At 35.4% G+C, this 21,173-nt stretch overlaps 1 protein-coding gene and 7 non-coding genes across 8 annotated transcripts in view; 7 read left to right on the top strand and 1 right to left on the bottom strand.

Annotated features, from left to right (window-relative positions):
• LOC142338166 (proteasome adapter and scaffold protein ECM29-like) overlaps positions 1–21,173 on the bottom strand; it is a 212,565-nt gene that overhangs the window by 26,219 nt on the left and 165,173 nt on the right. The gene's annotated exons all lie outside the window — the stretch shown is intronic.
• On the top strand, positions 10,685–10,756 carry Trnah-gug (transfer RNA histidin (anticodon GUG)). Its single transcript has one exon. It is a non-coding gene; the product is annotated as a tRNA-His (tRNA).
• On the top strand, positions 15,827–15,900 carry Trnal-gag (transfer RNA leucine (anticodon GAG)). Its single transcript has one exon. It is a non-coding gene; the product is annotated as a tRNA-Leu (tRNA).
• Positions 17,076–17,147, top strand: Trnah-gug (transfer RNA histidin (anticodon GUG)). Its single transcript has one exon. It is a non-coding gene; the product is annotated as a tRNA-His (tRNA).
• Trnar-gcg (transfer RNA arginine (anticodon GCG)) lies at positions 17,911–17,982 on the top strand. The gene has a single exon. It is a non-coding gene; the product is annotated as a tRNA-Arg (tRNA).
• Trnah-gug (transfer RNA histidin (anticodon GUG)) lies at positions 18,324–18,395 on the top strand. The gene has a single exon. It is a non-coding gene; the product is annotated as a tRNA-His (tRNA).
• Trnah-gug (transfer RNA histidin (anticodon GUG)) lies at positions 19,568–19,639 on the top strand. The gene has a single exon. It is a non-coding gene; the product is annotated as a tRNA-His (tRNA).
• Positions 20,816–20,887, top strand: Trnah-gug (transfer RNA histidin (anticodon GUG)). Its single transcript has one exon. It is a non-coding gene; the product is annotated as a tRNA-His (tRNA).

The raw sequence follows: 21,173 nt of genomic DNA, 5'->3' as shown, positions 1-21,173 counted from the left end.
AGAAAAATCGCATAAAAAAGACCACTAATACTTACTACAAATATAAAAACATAACCTCTAATGTCGGGCGTATTTCTCTCAAACGACCGATGTGTGTGTGTGTTTGTGTGTGTGTGTGTGTTGTGTGTGTGTGTGTGTGTGTGTGTGTGTGTGTGTGTGTGTGTGTGTGTGTGTGTGTGTGTGTGTGTGTGTGTGTGTGTGTGTGTGTGTGAGGGGGGGGGGGGGGAGGAGAGGGGGTAAAGCTATGAGGGGGTTAAACTTCATTTGAGACAATTTAAAAAATCACAATCATCTTCCAAGAAATCAAACTTCATAAAATCATAATCCGGTCGAAATTTATTAATACCTAATCAAAACGAAAAACCGACTAAAACATATCAACTGCTGTCAAACTATAGGCAAGGGTTGGCTTTAGTTGTAGTTAGCTCAAACGAGGACAGACTAGGAATGGCAGCCGATTGATAAAGAGAGAGAAAAAGCGCAAAAAATATGGGTGGATCCAAACCTACCAATACGAAAAAAGCACTCCATGAAAACAAATTCGGTTTCCTCAGCAGCTTCGATGGTCTGTACAATTAAAAACCTTATAAAACTCAAATAGAGCAGCTACAGACGTACTTAAAGCTCTCGGTCTTACCGGTTTATGCGGTTTCTCCGGTCGAAATCTCAAGTGAAACCGATAAACCTGTTGGAGCAATGTTCTAGAACAAAAATAGAGCACCCTCAAGCAAAAGTGCAGGAACACAAACTCGATTACAATAACTGCTTAAAGCTTCTTTGGGATGCAATCAAAAACCACTTGCGCACAACATCTGGATCTCATTTTGGTTCCAATTGGACCAATTTCGGACAATTCTTATTTTCAGGCTAATCAGATATAATCAAATACTAAAAACGACTAAAGCCGGGCGCGGATTGATCTAACAACAGGCAAGGCGCTGGCTTCGGTTGTCGCTAGCTCAAGCTTGCTGAGGCCAACCGTACTGGTACAGGACTTAATATTAGATACCATTAAATCAAAATCAGCAATAAAAAATGATAACACTGATAGGTGAAATTCCTTTCCAATTTTTTTCCATTTCTCCCAAACCGTCTCACTATTAGAAGAAAAAAGTTTGGTGCTTCACTCTTAAAAAATAAAATAAACCACCAAACGACAGATGCTCTCAAACTGCTGGAGATGCAAACAATTTGGAAACTTTTATGGTACAAAAACTGCGGAGTATGGGGGCGTTCAAATCCACGACCTCTTTTTATAAGAGTTCTGAACATTAACCAATACATTACACGCGCTATGAACGCACATCTCTCACAATTGGTTTTAATAGCAACAGAGTCAACTTCTCAATGCTGGAAACTTAAATCACTTCGAAAAAATTAAAACGTCAAGCGTGAAAAAGTCAATCTCGAACTGAAATCAAAAAAATGTTCCAGAAGAAAACGAAGTACAAATTTTGCACTGACAAACATGTTTACATTATATGCTACCAAATTCGTTCAAGAGCAATGAATATCCCGCAGATTGCCGAAAAAACTGCCATGGAATCGCATAACTCCGATCGGGATTGAACGAACAGATTGAAAATCAAATTTAAAAATTATAGTTTTTGTAGAAAATCAACTTTAAAGTGCGATGTCATTTTCAAGTTTAAAGTGAAAATCATTTGAAAATCAAGTTTTGATACCATTCCGTAGTTAGACATACTCCTGTTTACTTATGAGGGTATGCAGGTGCTAGTATCAATACCAACACGAAATGGGGATGGTAACTAAGACATTTAAGAACAAAGTTCAAGAAATCGGGCATCTAAAAATAAGCTTTATGGGTGTTTCCCGTTTCCAATCTTGATTTCGTTATTAACTTTGTTCTTCAATACCAACACACATGATTCTAGATTGTTTTCCAGAGCGACTGCTGCAAAACAGTTGGAACAGAATGAGCGAAGAATAAAACTAGCCACGTAAGTCAAAAGTAAATGAAGTAAATTTTTGATAAAGCAAAACCATTTTCATCCGGCGAAATAAAAAACGTAACAGGGCAAGTCTTGAATTACAATCCAACAAGAACTGATTGAATTAGTGGCCAAAATATTAACATCTTGCGAGCGACAACAAACTTTGTTTGTCAACGAAGCATATGATATTAGATGCCAAAAAGTAAAAAAAAAGATAAAAAATCAAAAAAACAAGTCTCATGAGAATCACCGAAAAACAGCAGTTTATACAACTATTTGCACTTAGAATGTCTATATAATACATATTTATCGAAATCAATGAGAGACAAAACAAAAAAGCGCAAAAACCAAAATTGACAAAAGCACAAACATTTTGAAAATTGGTCGCCTCAAAGAAAAAACAAAACCATCGAAAACAACATAACAAACAACGTTAGAAAAGGGAAAAAGAAACAGTTTTTTCCATTAATTGAAAAAGGACAAAGAACACCAAATAAAAGCGAAAAAAAAATAACTGAAACTTTTTGAAAACTGTTGGTATCTCAGTAGTCAAAAATAATAGCGAATTACTGAATGAAATAAATCTAAAAAACCGCCGAACTAGACGGTATTTGAATTACAGCTTAAAAATATATTTTAGGTTCTAGCGTGCGGTGAATTTGTTGATAGAGCATAACTTACCTCGATCAATTAAAATAGTTTTTTTCTTTTCTATTATATCTTTACAAAACTCCAAATTATTTGATTGAGGTAAGATATGCATGATCAACAATTTTACCACACGCTAGAATTAAGAAGTCAAAGAACAAATGAAATCACGAACACAAATTCAGCTTCTGTAAAAGGAGGTAATAGAAAAATACTTTCACCTTCTTTGTTGCGTGATCAGTTGCTCTCGCCAAAACTCGGAAAGGCGAAAGAAATAACATAGCCAAAAGATTCCGGAAAGGAACCGAAGCTTCGTACTTGCTGATAATGGAACCAAAGAAAACACTCGACAACTAACTTATTTTCAACTAGAACTTTAGTAAAAAAAAACAAACACTAAGAAGCAAAAAAATAGGAACACTCCGCAAGTTTTAAAAATGTTATTTCAGTTCATTAAACAAGTTCCAGTCAGGTACGAACTCACTTTCGATGAAGAATAAAAGACAGATGAAAAAACAATTCTTACATTCGGTTACTTAAAGCCACATTGAGACCAATAAAAGCCTCAGGAAAATTAGCCTGATAAAGTTAAGCATTCGGAACCAGAAAAATTCAATTGTTACGGAGGTAACAACGAGAGGCCAAACTGGGTTATTGTGATGTGGCCGCAATAACCCAGGTTCGAATCCTGGTCGGGACAATTCATTTAATTCCTTGGACAGCTCCGGCACCCATAGAGTACTCTATTATATTGGTAAGTTATAGATGCTGTAACAATTGTTTACTAGAAACTTGCTGAAAACCTGAGCCCTAAAAAATCTTTAGGGAATTAAGAGTTTAAAGCAAATTTTCACAACAAAGTTCATTTCTTTAAAAAAAAATTCAGTGAAGTACTAGCTCATCCTGAGGAAAGAAAAAACTTAACAAACCAATCCTCAAATTCGTTTCTCAAAATCCACAAAAAGACAAAATTAGAATCAATAACCATGTCAAAAATGAAAGACAAAACTTATTGTTTTTAAAACGCATACAAGAAAGGCCGGTCCAGATCGTCTAGTGGTTAGGACATTAGATCGTCTAGTGGTTAGGACATTGCGGTGTGGCTGCAATAACCCAGGTTCGAATCCTGGTCTGGACAATTCATTTATTTCCATGGACAGAAGAAAACCTACGGCACCCATAGAGTACTCTACTATTCTTGTAGGTTATAGATGCGGTAACAATTGTTTACTAGAAACTTGCTGAAAACCTCAACCCTAGAAAATCTTTAGGGAATTCGGAGTTTTGAGCAAACTCTCAAAACAAAATTTATTTCTAAAAAAATTCATTGAAGTACTAGCTCATCCTGATGAAAGAAAAAACTTCACAAACCAATCCTCAAATTCGTTTCTCCAAATCCACAAAGAGACAAAATTAGAATCAATAACCATGTCAAAAATGAAAGACAAAATTTAATGTTTTTAAAACGAATACAGGAAAAGCCGGTCCAGATCGTCTAGTGGTTAGGACATCAGATCGTCTAGTGGTTAGGACATTCCGTTGTGGCTGCAATAACCCAGGTTCGAATCCTGGTCTGGACGATTCATTTATTTCAGTGGACAGAAGAAATTCTACGGCACCCATAGAGTAGTCTATCATATTAGTAAGTTATAGATGCGGTAACAATTGTTTTCCAGAAACTTGCTGAAAACCTGAACCCTAGAAAATCGTTAGGGAATCAGGAGTTTTAAGCAAATTCTCAAAATAAAATTTATTTCTAAAAAAATTCATTGAAGTACTAGCTCATCCTGATGAATGAAAAAACGTCACAAACCAATCCTCAAATTCGTTTCTCCAAATCCACAAAGAGACAAAATTAGAATCAATAAACATGTCAAAAATGAAAGACAAAATTTAATGTTTTTAAAACGCATACAAGAAAGGCCGGTCCAGATCGTCTAGTGGTCAGGACATTAGATCGTCTAGTGGTTAGGACATTGCGTTGTGGCTGCAATAACCCAGGTTCGAAACCTGGTCTGGACAATTCATTTATTTCCATGGACAGAAGAAAACCTACGGCACCCATAGAGTACTCTATTATTCTTGTAAGTTATAGATGCGGTAACAATTGTTTACTAGAAACTTGCTGAAAACCTGAACCCAAGAAAATCGTTAGGGAATTAGGAGTTTCAAGCAAATTCTCAAAACAAAATTTATTTCTAAAAAAATTCATTGAAGTACTAGCTCATCCTGATGAAAGAAAAAACTTCACAAACCAATCCTCAAAGTCGTTTCTCCAAATCCACAAAGAGACAAAATTAGAATCAAAAACCTTGTCAAAAATGACAGACAAAATTTAATGTTTTTAAAACACATCCAAGAAAGGCCGGTCCAGATCGTCAAGTGGTTAGGACATTAGATCGTCTAGTGGTTAGGACATTGCGTTGTGGCTGCAATAACCCAGTTTCGAATCCTGGGCCGGGCAACTCATTTATATCAGTGGACAGAAGAAATTCTACAGCACCCATAGAGTAGTCTATTAAACTGTTAAAATATAGATGCGGTAACAATTGTTTACTAGAAACTTGCTGAAAACCGGAACCCTAAAAAACCGTTAGAGAATTAGGAGTTTTAGGCAAATTCTTAAAACAAATTTATTTCTAAAAAATTCATTGAAGTACTAGCTCATCCTGATTAAAGACAAAACTACAAAAACCAATCCTCAAAGTCATTTTTCCAAATCCACAAAGAGACAAAACCAGAATCAATAACCATGTAAAAATGAAAGACAAAATTTAATGTTTTTAAAGGCATACAAGAAAGGCCGGTCCAGATCGTCTAGTGGTTAGGACATTGCGTTGTGGTTGCAATAACCCAGGTTCGAATCCTGGTCTGGAAAATTCATTTATTTCATTGGACAGAAGAAATTCTACGGCACCCATGGAGTACTCTATCATACATACTAGTAAGTTAAAGATTCGGTAACAATTGTTTACTAGAAACTTGCTGAAAACCTCAACCCTAGAAAATCTTTAGGGAATTCGGAGTTTTAAGCAAATTCTCAAAACAAAATTTATTTCTAAAAAAATTCATTGAAGTACTAGCTCATCCTGATGAAAGAAAAAACGTCACAAACCAATCCTCAAATTCGTTTCTCCAAATCCACAAAGAGACAAAATTAGAATCAATAAACATGTCAAAAATGAAAGACAAAATTTAATGTTTTTAAAACGCATACAAGAAAGGCCGGTCCAGATCGTCTAGTGGTTAGGACATTAGATCGTCTAGTGGTTAGGACATTGCGTTGTGGCTGCAATAACCCAGGTTCGAATCCTGGTCTGGACAATTCATTTATTTCCATGGACAGAAGAAAACCTACGGCACCCATAGAGTACTCTATTATTCTTGTAAGTTATAGATGCGGTAACAATTGTTTTTTAAAAACTTGCTGAAAACCTGAACCCTAGAAAATCGTTAGGGAATTAGGAGTTTCAAGCAAATTCTCAAAACAAAATTTATTTCTAAAAAAATTCATTGAAGTACTAGCTCATCCTGATGAAAGAAAAAACTTCACAAACCAATCCTCAAAGTCGTTTCTCCAAATCCACTAAGAGACAAAATCAGAATCAAAAACCATGTCAAAAATGAAAGACAAAATTTAATGTTTTTAAAACACATCCAAGAAAGGCCGGTCCAGATCGTCAAGTGGTTAGGACATTAGATCGTCTAGTGGTTAGGACATTGCGTTGTGGCTGCAAAAACCCAGTTTCGAATCCTGGGCTGGGCAATTCATTTATATCAGTGGACAGAACAAATTCTACAGCACCCATAGAGCAGTCTATTAAACTGTTAAGTTATAGATGCGGTAACAATTGTTTACTAGAAACTTGCTGAAAACCGGAACCCTAAAAAACCGTTAGAGAATTAGGAGTTTTAGGCAAATTCTTAAAACAAAATTTATTTCTAAAAAATTCATTGAAGTACTAGCTCATCCTGATGAAAGAAAAAACTTCACAAACCAATCCTCAAAGTCGTTTCTCCAAATCCACAAAGAGACAAAATTAGAATCAAAAACCATGTCAAAAATGAAAGACAAAATTTAATGTTTTTAAAACACATCCAAGAAAGGCCGGTCCAGATCGTCTAGTGGTTAGGACACTAGATCGTCTAGTGGTTAGGACATTGCGTTGTGGCTGCAAAAACCCAGTTTCGAATCCTGGGCTGGGCAATTCATTTATATCAGTGGACAGAACAAATTCTACAGCACCCATAGAGCAGTCTATTAAACTGTTAAGTTATAGATGCGGTAACAATTGTTTACTAGAAACTTGCTGAAAACCGGAACCCTAAAAAACCGTTAGAGAATTAGGAGTTTTAGGCAAATTCTTAAAACAAAATTTATTTCTAAAAAATTCATTGAAGTACTAGCTCATCCTGATGAAAGAAAAAACTTCACAAACCAATCCTCAAAGTCGTTTCTCCAAATCCACAAAGAGACAAAATTAGAATCAAAAACCATGTCAAAAATGAAAGACAAAATTTAATGTTTTTAAAACACATCCAAGAAAGGCCGGTCCAGATCGTCTAGTGGTTAGGACACTAGATCGTCTAGTGGTTAGGACATTGCGTTGTGGCTGCAATAACCCAGGTTCGAATCCTGGTCTGGACAATTCATTTATTTCCATGGACAGAAGAAAACCTACGGCACCCATAGAGTACTCTATTATTCTTGTAAGTTATAGATGCGGTAACAATTGTTTACTAGAAACTTGCTGAAAACCTCAACCCTAGAAAATCTTTAGGGAATTTGGAGTTTTAAGCAAATTCTTAAAACAAAATTTATTTCTAAAAAATTCATTGAAGTACTAGCTCATCCTGATGAAAGAAAAAGCTTCACAAACCAATCCTCAAAGTCGTTTCTCCAAATCCACAAAGAGACAAAATTAGAATCAAAAACCATGTCAAAAATGAAAGACAAAATTTAATGTTTTTAAAACACATCCAAGAAAGGCCGGTCCAGATCGTCTAGTGGTTAGGACACTAGATCGTCTAGTGGTTAGGACATTGCGTTGTGGCTGCAATAACCCAGGTTCGAATCCTGGTCTGGACAATTCATTTATTTCCATGGACAGAAGAAAACCTACGGCACCCATAGAGTACTCTATTATTCTTGTAAGTTATAGATGCGGTAACAATTGTTTACTAGAAACTTGCTGAAAACCTCAACCCTAGAAAATCTTTAGGGAATTCGGAGTTTTAAGCAAATTCTCAAAACAAAATTTATTTCTAAAAAATTCATTGAAGTACTAGCTCATCCTGATGAAAGAAAAAACTTCACAAACCAATCCTCAAAGTCGTTTCTCCAAATCCACAAAGAGACAAAATTAGAATCAAAAACCATGTCAAAAATGAAAAACAAAATTTAATGTTTTTAAAACACATCCAAGAAAGGCCGGTCCAGATCGTCTAGTGGTTAGGACACTAGATCGTCTAGTGGTTAGGACATTGCGTTGTGGCTGCAATAACCCAGGTTCGAATCCTGGTCTGGACAATTCATTTATTTCCATGGACAGAAGAAAACCTACGGCACCCATAGAGTACTCTATTATTCTTGTAAGTTATAGATGCGGTAAAAATTGTTTACTAGAAACTTGCTGAAAACCTCAACCCTAGAAAATCTTTAGGGAATTCGGAGTTTTAAGCAAATTCTTAAAACAAAATTTATTTCTAAAAAATTCATTGAAGTACTAGCTCATCCTGATGAAAGAAAAAACTTCACAAACCAATCCTCAAAGTCGTTTCTCCAGATCCACAAAGAGACAAAATTAGAATCAAAAACCATGTCAAAAATGAAAGACAAAATTTAATGTTTTTAAAACACATCCAAGAAAGGCCGGTCCAGATCGTCTAGTGGTTAGGACACTAGATCGTCTAGTGGTTAGGACATTGCGTTGTGGCTGCAATAACCCAGGTTCGAATCCTGGTCTGGACAATTCATTTATTTCCATGGACAGAAGAAAACCTACGGCACCCATAGAGTACTCTACTATTCTTGTAGGTTATAGATGCGGTAACAATTGTTTACTAGAAACTTGCTGAAAACCTCAACCCTAGAAAATCTTTAGGGAATTCGGAGTTTTAAGCAAATTCTCAAAACAAAATTTATTTCTAAAAAAATTCATTGAAGTACTAGCTCATCCTGATTAAAGAAAAAACGTCACAAACCAATCCTCAAATTCGTTTCTCCAAATCCACAAAGAGACAAAAATAGAATCAATAAACATGTCAAAAATGAAAGACAAAATTTAATGTTTTTAAAACGCATACAAGAAAGGCCGGTCCAGATCGTCTAGTGGTTAGGACATTAGATCGTCTAGTGGTTAGGACATTGCGTTGTGGCTGCAATAACCCAGGTTCGAATCCTGGTCTGGACAATTCATTTATTTCCATGGACAGAAAAAAACCTACGGCACCCATAGAGTACTCTATTATTATTGTAAGTTATAGATGCGGTAACAATTGTTTTTTAGAAACTTGCTGAAAACCTGAACCCTAGAAAATCGTTAGGGAATTAGGAGTTTCAAGCAAATTCTCAAAACAAAATTTATTTCTAAAAAAATTCATTGAAGTACTAGCTCATCCTGATGAAAGAAAAAACTTCACAAACCAATCCTCAAAGTCGTTTCTCCAAATCCACAAAGAGACAAAATCAGAATCAAAAACCATGTCAAAAATGAAAGACAAAATTTAATGTTTTTAAAACACATCCAAGAAAGGCCGGTCCAGATCGTCAAGTGGTTAGGACATTAGATCGTCTAGTGGTTAGGACAATGCGTTGTGGCTGCAATAACCCAGTTTCGAATCCTGGGCTGGGCAATTCATTTATATCAGTGGACAGAAGAAATTCTACAGCACCCATAGAGTAGTCTATTAAACTGTTAAGTTATAGATGCGGTAACAATTGTTTACTAGAAACTTGCTGAAAACCGGAACCCTAAAAAACCGTTAGAGAATTAGGAGTTTTAGGCAAATTCTTAAAACAAAATTTATTTCCAAAAAATTCATTGAAGTACTAGCTCATCCTGATGAAAGAAAAAACTTCACAAACCAATCCTCAAAGTCGTTTCTCCAAATCCACAAAGAGACAAAATTAGAACTAAAAACCATGTCAAAAATGAAAGACAAAATTTAATGTTTTTAAAACACATCCAAGAAAGGCCGGTCCAGATCGTCTAGTTGTTAGGACACTAGATCGTCTAGTGGTTAGGACATTGCGTTGTGGCTGCAATAACCCAGGTTCGAATCCTGGTCTGGACAATTCATTTATTTCCATGGACAGAAGAAAACCTACGGCACCCATAGAGTACTCTATTATTCTTGTAAGTTATAGATGCGGTAACAATTGTTTACTAGAAACTTGCTGAAAACCTGAACCCTAGAAAATCGTTAGGGAATTAGGAGTTTCAAGCAAATTCTCAAAACAAAATTAATTTCTAAAAAAATTCATTGAAGTACTAGCTCATCCTGATGAAAGAAAAAACTTCACAAACCAATCCTCAAAGTCGTTTCTCCAAATCCACAAAGAGACAAAATTAGAATCAAAAACCATGTCAAAAATGAAAGACAAAATTTAATGTTTTTAAAACACATCCAAGAAAGGCCGGTCCAGATCGTCAAAAGGTTAGGACATTAGATCGTCTAGTGGTTAGGACATTGCGTTGTGGCTGCAATAACCCAGTTTCGAATCCTGGGCTGGGCAATTCATTTATATCAGTGGACAGAAGAAATTCTACAGCACCCATAGAGTAGTCTATTAAACTGTTAAGTTATAGATGCGGTAACAATTGTTTACTAGAAACTTGCTGAAAACCGGAACCCTAAAAAACCGTTAGAGAATTAGGAGTTTTAGGCAAATTCTTAAAACAAAATTTATTTCTAAAAAAATCATTGAAGTACTAGCTCATCCTGACGAAAGACAAAACTACAAAAACCAATCCTCAAAGTCATTTCTCCAAATCCACAAAGAGACAAAACCAGAATCAATAACCATGTAAAAATGAAAGACAAAATTTAATGTTTTTAAAGGCATACAAGAAAGGCCGGTCCAGATCGTCTAGTGGTTAGGACATTGCGTTGTGGTTGCAATAACCCAGGTTCGAATCCTGGTCTGGACAATTCATTTATTTCATTGGACAGAAGAAATTCTACGGCACCCATGGAGTACTCTATCATACTAGTAAGTTAAAGATTCGGTAACAATTGTTTACTAGAAACTTGTTGAAAACCTGAAGCCTAAAAAAACGTTAGGGAATTAGGAGTTTTAAGCAAAATTTGAAAACAAAGTTTATTTCTTTCAAAAAAATTCAGTGAAGTACTAGCTCATCCTGATGAGAAAAAAACTACAAAAACCAATGCTCAAATATGCTTCCCCAAATCCACAAAGAGACAAAACTAGAATCATTAACCATATGAAAAATGAAAGGCAAAATTTGATGTTTTTAACACGCATACAAGGAAGGCAGGTCCAGATCGTCTAGTGGTTAGGACATAGCGTTGTGGCCGCAAAAACCAAGGTTCGAATTTTGGTCTGGACAATTCATTTACTTCATTGGACAAAAGAAATTCTACGGCACTCATAGAGTACTCTATTATTCTGGTAAGTTATAGATGCGGGAACAATCGTTTACTAGAAACGTGCTGAAAACCTGAACCCTAGTAAATCTTTAGGGAATTAGGAGTTTTAAGCAAAATTTGAAAACAAAGTTCATTTCTTTCAAAAAAAATCAGTGAAGTACTAGCTCATCCTGATGAGAAAAAAACTACAAAAACCAATGCTCAAATATGCTTCCCCAAATCCACAAAGAGACAAAACTAGAATCATTAACCATATGAAAAATGAAAGGCAAAATTTGATGTTTTTAACACGCATACAAGAAAGGCAGGTCCAGATCGTCTAGTGGTTAGGACATAGCGTTGTGGCCGCAAAAACCAAGGTTCGAATTTTGGTCTGGACAATTCATTTACTTCATTGGACAAAAGAAATTCTACGGCACTCATAGAGTACTCTATTATTCTGGTAAGTTATAGATGCGGGAACAATCGTTTACTAGAAACGTGCTGAAAACCTGAACCCTAGTAAATCTTTAGGGAATTAGGAGTTTTAAGCAAAATTTGAAAACAAAGTTTATTTCTTTTAAAAAAATTCAGTGAAGTAATAGCTCATCCTGATGAGAGAAAAACTACAAAAACCAATGCTCAAATTCGTTTCTCCAAATCCACAAAGAGACAAAACTAGATTCATTAACCATATCAAAAAAGAAAGACAAAACTTAAGGTTTTTAACACGCATACAAGTACGGCCGGTCCAGATCGTCTAGTGGCTAGGACATTGCGTTGTGGCCGCAATAACCCAGGTTCGAATCCTGGTCGGGACAATTCATTTATTTCATTGGACAAAAGAAATTCTACGGCACCCATAGAGTACTCTATCATACTAGTAAGTTATAGATGCGGTAAGAATTGTTTACAAGAAACTTGCTGAAAACCTGAAGCCTAAAAAATCGTTAGGGAATTAGGAGTTTTAAGCAAATTTTCAAAACAAAATTTACTTCTAAAAAAAATTCAGTGAAGTACTAGCTCATCCTGATGAGAGAAAAAAACTAAAAAATTCAATGCTCAAATTCGTTTCTACAAATCCACAAATAGACAAAACTAGAATCATTAGCCATATCAAAAATGAAAGACAAAATTTAAGGTTTTTAACACGCATACAAGAACAGCCGTTCCACATCGTCTAGTGGTTAGGACATTAGATCGTCTAGTGGTTAGGACAATGCGTTGTGGCTGCAATAACCCAGGTTCGAATCCTAGTCTGGACAATTCCTTTACTTCATTGGACAAAAGAAATTCTACGGCACTCATAGAGTACTCTATTATTCTGGTACGTTATAGATGCGAGAACAATCGTTTACTAGAAACGTGCTGAAAACCTGAACCCTAGTAAATCTTTAGGGAATTAGGAGTTTTAAGCAAATTTTCAAAACAATTTAATTCTAAAAAACTCAGTGAAGTAATAGCTCATCCTGATGAGAGAAGAACTACAAAAACCAATGCTCAAATTCGTTTCTCCAAATTCACAAAGAGACAAAACTAGAATCATTAACCATATCAAAAATGAAAGACAAAACTTAAGGTTTTTAACACGCATAAAGTACGGCCGGTCCAGATCGTCTAGTGGTTAGGACATTGCGTTGTGGCCGCAATAACCCAGGTTCGAATCCTGGGCTGGGCAATACAGTTATATCAGTGGACAGAAGAAATTCTACAGCACCCATAGAGTAGTCTATTATACTGTTAAGTTATAGATGCGGTAACAATTGTTTACTAGAAACTTGCTGAAAACCGGAACCCTAAAAAACCGTTAGAGAAATAGGAGTTAAAGGCAAATTCTTAAAACAAAATTTATTTCTAAAAAAAATTCAGTGAAGTACTAGCTCATCCTGATGAAAGAAAAAACTTCACAAACCAATCCTCAAATTCGTTTCTCCAAATCCACAAAGAGACAAAATTAGAATCAAAAACCATGTCAAAAATGAAAGACAAAATTTAATGTTTTTAAAACACATCCAAGAAAGGCCGGTCCAGATCGTCAAGTGGTTAGGACATTAGATCGTCTAGTGGTAAGGACATTGCGCTGTGGCTGCAATAACCCAGTTTCGAATCCTGGGCTGGGCAATACATTTATATCAGTGGACAGAAGTAATTCTACAGCACCCATAGAGTAGTCTATTATACTGTTAAGTTATAGATGCGGTAACAATTGTTTACTAGAAACTTGCTGAAAACCGGAACCCTAAAAAACCGTTAGAGAATTAGGAGTTCAAAGCAAATTCTTAAAACAAAAATTATTTCTAAAAAATTCATTGAAGTACTAGCTCATCCTGATGAAAGAAAAAAATTCACAAACCAATCCTCAAATTCGTTTCTTCAAATCCACAAAGAGACAAAATTAGAATCAATAACCGTGTCAAAAATGAAAGATAAAATTTAATGTTTTTAAAACGCATCCAAGAAAGGCCGGTCCAGTTCGTCTAGTCGTTAGGACATTAGATCGTCTAGTGGTTAGGACACTGCATTGTGGCTGCAATAACCCAGGTTCGAATCCTGGTCTGGACAATTCATTTATTTCCATGGACAGAAGAAAACCTACGGCACCCATAGAGTACTCTATTATTCTTGTAAGTTATAGATGCGGTAACAATTGTTTACCAGAAACTTGCTGAAAACCTGAACCCTAGAAAATCGTTAGGGAATTAGGGAGTTTCAAGCAAATTCTCAAAACAAAATTTATTTCTAAAAAAATTCATTGAAGTACTAGCTCATCCTGATGACAGAAAAAACTTCACAAACCAATCCTCAAATTCGTTTCTCCAAATCCACAAAGAGACAAAATTAGAATCAAAAACCATGTCAAAAATGAAAAACAAAATTTAATGTTTTTAAAACGCATCCAAGAAAGGCCGGTCCAGATCGTCTAGTCGTTAGGACATTAGATCGTCTAGTGGTTAGGACATTGCGTTGTGGCTGCAATAACCCAGGTTCGAATCCTGGTCTGGACAATTCATTTATTTCCATGGACAGAAGAAAATCTACGGCACCCATAGAGTACTCTATTATTCTTGTAAGTTATAGATGCGGTAACAAATGTTTACTAGAAACTTGCTGAAAACCTGAACCCTAGAAAATCGTTAGGGAATTAGGGAGTTTCAAGCAAATTCTCAAAACAAAATTTATTTCTAAAAAAATTCATTGAAGTACTAGCTCATCCTGATGAAAGAAAAAACTTCACAAACCAATCCTCAAATTCGTTTCTCCAAATCCACAAAGAAACAAAATTAGAATCAAAAACCATGTCAAAAATGAAAAACAAAATTTAATGTTTTTAAAACACATCCAAGAAAGGCCGGTCCAGATCGCCAAGTGGATAGGATATTAGATCGTCTAGTGGTTAGGACATTGCGTTGTGGCTGCAATAACCCAGTTTCAAATCCTGGGCTGGGCAATTCATTTATATCAGTGGACAGAAGAAATTCTACAGCACCCATAGAGTAGTCTATTATACTGTTAAGTTATAGATGCGGTAACAATTGTTTACTAGAAAGTTGCTGAAAACCGGAACCCTAAAAAACCGTTAGAGAATTAGGAGTTTTAGGCAAATTCTTAAAACAAAATTTATTTCTAAAAAATTCATTGAAGTACTAGCTCATCCTGATGAAAGACAAAACTACAAAAAATCAATCCTCAAAGTCATTTCTCCAAATCCAAAAAGAGACAAAACTAGACTCATTAACCATATCAAAAATCAAAGACGAAATTTGATGTTTTTATCACGCATACAACAAACGCCGGTCCAGATCGTCTAGTGGTTAGGAAATTGCGTTGTGGCCGCAACAACCCAGGTTTGAATCCTGGTCTGAACAATTCATTTATTTCACTGGACAAAAGAAATCCTACGGCTTCCATAGAGTACTCTATTATTCTGATAAGTTATAGATTCGGTAACAATTGTTTATTAGAAACTTGCTGAAACCTGAACCCTAAAAAATCTTTATGGAATTAGTTTTAAGCAAATTTTCAAAACAAAGTTCATTTCTTTAAAAAAAAAATTCAGTGAAGTACTAGCACATCCTGATGAGAGAAAAACTAGAAAAACCAATGCTCAAATTCGTTTCTCCAAATCCACAAAGAGACAAAACTAGGATCAAAAACCATATCAAAAATTAAAGACAAAATTTAATGTTTTTAACACGCATACAAGAAAGGTAGGTCCAGATCGTCTAGTGGTTGGGACATTGCGTTGTGGCCGCAATAACCCATGTTCGAATCCTGGTCTGGACAGTTCATTTATTTCATTGGACAAAAGAAATTCTACGTCGCCCATAGAGTACTCTATTATACTGGTAAGTTATACATGCGGTAACAATTGTTTACTAGAAACTTGCTGGAAACCTAAACCCTAGAAAATCTTTAGGGAATTAGGAGTTTTAAGCAAATTTTCAAAACAAAGTTCATTTCTCCAAAAAATTCAGTGAAGTACTAGCTCATCCTGATGAGAGAAAAACTACAAAAACAAATGCTCAAATTTACTTCACCAAATCCACAAAGAGACAAAACTAGACTCATTAACGATATCAAAAAGGAAAGACCAAAATTTAATGTTTTTAACACGCATACAAGAAAGGCCGGTTCAGATCGTCTAGTGGTTATGACATTGCGTTGAGGCCGCAAAATAACCCAGGTTCGAATCCTGGTCTGGACAATTACTTTATTTCATTGGACAGAAATTCTACGGCACCCATAGAGTACTCTATTATTCTTGTAAGTGATAGATGCGGTAACAATTGTTTACTAGAAACTTGCTGAAAACCTGAACCCCAGAAAATCTTTAGGGAATTAGGAGTTTTAAGCAAATTTTCAAAACAAAGTTCATTTCTCCAAAAAATTCAGTGAAGTACTAGCTCATCCTGATGAGAAAAAAACTACAAAAACAAATGCTCAAATTTACTTCACCAAATCCACAAAGAGACAAAACTAGACTCATTAACGATATCAAAAAGGAAAGACCAAAATTTAATGTTTTTAACACGCATACAAGAAAGGCCGGTTCAGATTGTCTAGTGGTTAGGACATTGCGTTGTGGCCGCAATAAACCAGGTTCAAATCCTGGTCTGGACAATTTATTTACTTCATTGGACAAAAATTCTACGGCACCCATAGAGTACTCTATTATTCTTGTAAGTGATAGATGCGGTAACAATTGTTTACTAGAAACTTGCTGAAAACCTGAACCCTAGAAAATCTTTAGGGAATTAGGAGTTTTAAGCAAATTTTCAAAACAAAGCTCATTTCTCTAAAAAAAATTCAGTGAAGTACAAGCTAATCCCGATGAGAGAAAAAACTACAAAAAACAATGCTCAAATTCGTTCCTCCAAATCCACAAAGATACAAAACTAGACTCATTAATCATATCAAAAATGAAAGACGAAATTTAATGTTTTTATCACGCATACAAAAAAGGTCGGTCCAGATCGTCTAGTGGTTAGGACATTGCGTTGTGGCCGCAATAAGCCAGGTTCGAATCCTGGTCTGAACAATTTATTTATTTCATTGGACAGAAATTCTACGGCACCCATAGAGTACTCTATTATTCTTGTAATTTATAGATTCGGTAACAATTGTTTACTAGAAAATTGCTGAAACCTGAACCCTAAAAAATCTTTATGGAATTTGTTTTAAGCAAATTTTCAAAATAAAGTTCATTTTTTTTAAAAAAAATCAGTGAAGTACTAGCTCATCCTGATGAGAGAAAAACTACAAAAACCAATGCTCAAAATCGTTTCTCCAAATCCACAAAGAGACAAAACTAGGATCATTAACCATATCAAAAATTAAAGACAAAATTTAATGTTTTTAACACGCATACAAGGAAGGTCGGTCCAGATCGTCTAGTGGTTGGGACATTGCGTTGTGACCGCAATAACCCAGGTTCGAATCCTGGTCTGGACAGTTCATTTATTTCATTGGACAAAAGAAATTCTACGTCGCCCATAGAGTACTCTCTTATACTGGTAAGTTATACATGCGGAAACAATTGTTTACTAGAAACTTGCTGAAAACCTGGACCCTAGAAAATCTTTAGGGAATTAGGAGTTTAAAGCAAATTTTCAAAACAAAGTTCATTTCTCCAAAAATTTCAGTGAAGTACTAGCTCATCCTGATGAGAGAAAAACTACAAAAACAAATGCTCAAATTTACTTCACCAAATCCACAAAGAGACAACACTAGACTCATTAACCATATCAAAAAGGAAAGACCAAAATTTAATGTTTTTAACACGCATACAAGAAGGACCGGTTCAGATCGTCTAGTGGTTAGGACATTGCGTTGTGGCAGCAATAACCCAGGTTCGAATCCTGGTCTGGACAATTCATTTATTTCATTGGACAGAAATTCTACGGCACCCATAGACAACTCTATTATTCTTGTAAGTGATAGATGCGGTAACAATTGTTTACTAGAAACTTGCCGAAAACCTGAACCCTAGAAAATTGTTAGGGAATTAGGAGTTTTGGGCAAATTTTCAAAACAAAGTTCATTTCTCCAAAAAATTCAGTGAATTACTAGCTCATCCTGATGAGAGAAAAACTACAAAAACAAAAGCTCAAATTTACTCCACCAAATCCACAAAGAGACAACACTAGACTCATTAACCAAATCAAAAAGGAAAGACCAAAATTTAATGTTTTTAACACGCATACAAGAAAGTCCGGTTCAGATCGTCCAGTGGTTAGGACACTGCGTTGCGGCCGCAATAACCCAGGTTCGAATCCTGGTCTGGACAATTCATTTATTTCATTGGACAGAAATTCTACGGCACCCATAGAGTACTCTATTATTCTTGTAATTTATAGATTCGGTAACAATTGTTTACTAGAAAATTGCTGAAACCTGAACCCTAAAAAATCTTTATGGAATTTGTTTTAAGCAAATTTTCAAAATAAAGTTCATTTTTTTAAAAAAAAATCAGTGAAGTACCAGCTCATCCTGATGAGAGAAAAACTGCAAAAACCAATGCTCAAAATCGTTTCTCCAAATCCACAAAGAGACAAAACTAGGATCATTAACCATATCAAAAATTAAAGACAAAATTTAATGTTTTTAACACGCATACAAGGAAGGTCGGTCCAGATCGTCTAGTGGTTGGGACATTGCGTTGTGACCGCAATAACCCAGGTTCGAATCCTGGTCTGGACAGTTCATTTATTTCATTGGACAAAAGAAATTCTACGTCGCCCATAGAGTACTCTCTTATACTGGTAAGTTATACATGCGGTAACAATTGTTTACCAGAAACTTGCTGAAAACCTGGACCCTAGAAAATCTTTAGGGAATTAGGAGTTTAAAGCAAATTTTCAAAACAAAAATCATTTCTCCAAAAAATTCAGTGAAGTACTAGCTCATCCCGATGAGAGAAAAACTACAAAAACAAATGCTCAAATTTACTTCACCAAATCCACAAAGAGACAACACTAGACTCATTAACCATATCAAAAAGGAAAGACCAAAATTTAATGTTTTTAACACGCATACAAGAAAGACCGGTTCAGATCATCTAGTGGTTAGGACATTGCGTTGTGGCAGCAATAACCCAGGTTCGAATCCTGGTCTGGACAATTCATTTATTTCATTGGACAGAAATTCTACGGCACCCATAGACAACTCTATTATTCTTGTAAGTGATAGATGCGGTAACAATTGTTTACTAGAAACTTGCCGAAAACCTGAACCCTAGAAAATTGTTAGGGAATTAGGAGTTTTTGGCAAATTTTCAAAACAAAGTTCATTTCTCCAAAAAATTCAGTGAATTACTAGCTCATCCTGATGAGAGAAAAACTACAAAAACAAAAGCTCAAATTTACTCCACCAAATCCACAAAGAGACAACACTAGACTCATTAACCAAATCAAAAAGGAAAGACCAAAATTTAATGTTTTTAACACGCATACAAGAAAGTCCGGTTCAGATCGTCCAGTGGTTAGGACACTGCATTGCGGCCGCAATAACCCAGTTTCGAATCCTGGTCTGGACAATTCATTTATTTCATTGGACAGAAATTCTACGGCACCCATAGAGTACTCTATTAAACTAGTAAGTGATAGATGCGGTAACAATTGTTTACTAGAAACTTGCTTTAAACCTGAACCCTAAAAAATCGTTAGGGAATTAGTTCTAAGCAAATTTTGAAAAAAGTATTTCTTTATAAAAAAATTCAGTGAAGTATTAGCTCATCCTGAGAGAAAAAACTACAAAAACCAATGCTCAAATTCGTTTCTCCAAATGCACAAAGAGACAAAACTAGAATCATTAACCATATCAAAAATTAAAGACAAAATTTAATGTTTTTAACACGCATGCACCAAAGGCCGGTCCAGATCGTCTAGTGGTTAGGACATTGCGTTGTGGCCGCAATAACCCAGGTTCGAATCCTGGTCTGGACAATTCATTTATTTCATTGGACAGAAGAAATTCTAGGGCAGCCATAGAGTACTCTATTAAACTAGTAAGTTATAGATGCGGTAACAATTGTTTACTAGAAACTTGCTGAAAACCTGAGCCCTAAAAAATCGTTAGGGAACTAGGAGTTCTAAGCAAATTTTGAAAAAGTATTTCTTTATAAAAAATTCAGTGAAAAATTAGCTCATCCTGAGAGAAAAAACTACAAAAACCAATGCTCAAATTCGTTTCTCCAAATGCACAAAGAGACAAAACTAGAATCATTAACCATATCAAAAATTAAAGACAAAATTTAATGTTTTTAACACGCATACAAAAAAGGTCGGTCCAGATCGTCTAGTGGTTGGGACATTGCGTTGTGGCCGCAATAACCCGGTTTCAAATCCTGGTCCGGACAGTTCATTTATTTCATTGGACAGAAGAAATCGTACGGCACCCATAGAGTACTCTATTATTCTGGTAAGTTATAGATTCGATAACAATTGTTACTAGAAACTTCCTGAAACCTGAACCCTAAAAAATCTTTATGGAATTAGTTTTAAGCAAATTTTCAAAACAAAGTTCATTTCTTTAAAAAAAAATCAGTGAAGTACTAGCTAATCCTGATGAGAGAAAAACTACAAAAACCAATGCTCAAATTCGTTTCTCCAAATCCACAAAGAGACAAAACTAGGATCATTAACCATATCCAAAAATTAAAGACAAAATTTAATGTTTTCAACACGCATACAAGAAAGGTCGGTCCAGATCGTCTAGTGGTTGGGACATTGCGTTGTGGCCGCAATAACCCAGGTTCGAATCCTCGTCTTGACAGTTCATTTATTTCATTGGACAAAAGAAATTCTACGTCGCCCATAGAGTACTCTATTATACTGGTAAGTTTTACATGCGGTAACAATTGTTTACTAGAAACTTGCTGAAAACCTGAACCCTAGAAAATTGTTAGGGAATTAGGAGTTTTGGGCAAACTTTCAAAACAAAGTTCATTTCTCCAAAAAATTAAGTGAATTACTAGCTCATCCTGATGAGAGAAAAACTACAAAAACAAAAGCTCAAATTTACTCCACCAAATCCACAAAGAGACAACACTAGACTCATTAACCATATCAAAAAGGAAAGACCAAAATTTAATGTTTTTAACACGCATACAAGAAAGGCCGGTTCAGATCGTCCAGTGGTTAGGACATTGCGTTGTGGCCGCAATAACCCAGGTTCGAATCCTGGTCTGGACAATTCTTTTATTTCATTGAACAGAAATTCTACGGCACCCATAAAGTACTCTATTAAACTAGTAAGTGATAGATGCGGTAACAATTGTTTACTAGAAACTTGCTGAAAAGCTGAACCTTAAAAAATCTTTAGGGAATTAGGAGTTCTGCAAATTTTGAAAAAAGTATTTCTTTATAAAAAAATTCAGTGAAGTATTAGCTCATCCTGAGAGAAAAAACTACAAAAACCAATGCTCAAATTCGTTTCTCCAAATACACAAAGAGACAAAACTAGAATCATTAACCATAT

This window comes from Convolutriloba macropyga, chromosome 4, assembly GCF_964194025.1.
Source record: "Convolutriloba macropyga chromosome 4, txConMacr16.3, whole genome shotgun sequence".
NCBI lineage: Eukaryota > Metazoa > Xenacoelomorpha > Acoela > Convolutidae > Convolutriloba > Convolutriloba macropyga.
This window is presented reverse-complemented; position numbering and strand designations above follow the sequence as displayed.